This window comes from Hibiscus syriacus, unplaced genomic scaffold, assembly GCF_006381635.1.
Source record: "Hibiscus syriacus cultivar Baekdansim isolate YM2019G1 unplaced genomic scaffold, ASM638163v2 tig00111834_pilon, whole genome shotgun sequence".
NCBI classification, from domain to species: domain Eukaryota; kingdom Viridiplantae; phylum Streptophyta; class Magnoliopsida; order Malvales; family Malvaceae; genus Hibiscus; species Hibiscus syriacus.
Genome location: NW_024063192.1, coordinates 804865 through 806044, shown reverse-complemented (window position 1 = coordinate 806044; position 1180 = coordinate 804865). Strand labels below are relative to the sequence as shown.

At 35.4% G+C, this 1180-nt stretch overlaps 1 long non-coding RNA gene across 1 annotated transcript; it reads right to left on the bottom strand.

Moving 5' to 3' along the window:
• Window positions 1-212: 212 nt before the first annotated feature.
• On the bottom strand, window positions 213-756 carry LOC120171493. Its single transcript, XR_005520877.1, has 3 exons — window positions 604-756; window positions 373-435; window positions 213-277 (listed from the first exon to the last, which is right to left on the bottom strand). It is a non-coding gene; the product is annotated as an uncharacterized LOC120171493 (long non-coding RNA).
• Window positions 757-1180: the final 424 nt, after the last annotated feature.

The following is a 1180-nucleotide window of genomic DNA, read 5'->3' as shown; positions in this document are numbered from 1 at the left end:
ATACTATACTCTTACTTTTTCTTATTGTAGACATAACTACCATCCACAGCATTGAAGTTGGTGACATTGGTGTGGATCAGAATACGAACCAGACTTCCATTGGCCATCATGAACTGTGAAACCAATCAATGAAAGCATTTTCATTACATATACATACATAAATACATGCATGCATACATACATACATACATATCTCGGGAGTCATATCAACGTTATAATCCCTGCTTGATCCAAGTTTTTCTGGAGGCTTATCATCTCCCTTGAAATGTTTCCAAAGCTACGCCATAGCAAAAGAAGAAAGACGAGATTCAGAAAACAGCAAAGGAAAATATAAAAGACCAAAGGTTTCATTCATCAAAGAACAATGATGACCTGCACAAGATTAAGAGAGGTCGACTCTCCACCATAATAGTCATTCCTATCCATGTGCAGTACCTGTCACAGGCAAAAAACAACATGCAGAATATAATACGAAGCAACTGGAAGAAACTGAATCGTAAAAGGAAAACCCAGATTTCATATTTTCGTTCGAACCAAACAGAAGATAGAAATGAGACGGAAGAAAGTGATGAAAAATTGATTAAATCAGAGGGTGGAATGTACTTTGAGTCCATCAACGGAGAGAACGCCACTGAGAATGCATTCCTTAAGGCCGGTCCCTAGAACTATCACATCCTACTCTTCATCCATGGCTGAATAACTCGATCACAATTGTTCTTGTTTTCTGAGATTTCAAGCTTTCTTCTTTTGAATTGTGTTCTTCACTTCTTCTTTGTATGTATGTATGCTTGAGAGAAAGAGAGAAGGGTTTTCTTCTTGTTAATGTTACAGTTTGGAACAGGTCTTTAGAGGGACACTAACGAGAGAGCTGTGCTGTCGGGAAGTTACTAAATTCACGCTATTTCATGCACGTGGAATGCAATCCATGAAGAGCTTCGAGACCAACACGTACTAGGTTGGGGTTTTACAATTATTAATAAGTTTATTTACAATCTCGGCTATTTTTTTATTAATATGTGAGGTAAGTAGATAATAATATATGTTATTAACCTTTTAATATTAACGTTCACACTCCTAATATTTATAATGCTCGAATCCGATTCTTCAAGTAATAATAATAATCTCAGCTATTGGTTTCTATTAATCTAAATTGATATATAATTATCAATCTTAGTTATAT